Below are 345 nucleotides of genomic sequence, written 5' to 3' on the forward strand. Positions count from 1 at the left end.
GACGCTGGCTCTGGCAGAGCTTTGCCATCCCCCCGCCTCTGTCTGAGCCCCTGGGACTCCCAAGACCCTTCTTGTCTTGCCGTGGGAGTGGGACTAGTCAGTGGAGAGGTGGCTGGAAAGGATGGCGAGGCAAAGCCTATTCTAGCTTTGAAAACGCCTTTGTGAGACGTGGGAACACTTGGGGAAACCAAGGTGCTGAGGGGACGTGTAGTAGCTCACCTCTAGGCTCGGCAGGGCAGGATCGCCTGTGCTCATGGCTGTAGGTCTAGGTCTGCAACTCCCCTCAGCCCAGCGCCTGTGCTGTCCCTGCTGCCCCCACCCTGTGCTGAGCCCTGACCCGCCTCT

Source organism: Buceros rhinoceros, unplaced genomic scaffold (genome assembly GCF_000710305.1).
Source record: "Buceros rhinoceros silvestris isolate BGI_N320 unplaced genomic scaffold, ASM71030v1 scaffold18919, whole genome shotgun sequence".
Taxonomy (NCBI): domain Eukaryota; kingdom Metazoa; phylum Chordata; class Aves; order Bucerotiformes; family Bucerotidae; genus Buceros; species Buceros rhinoceros.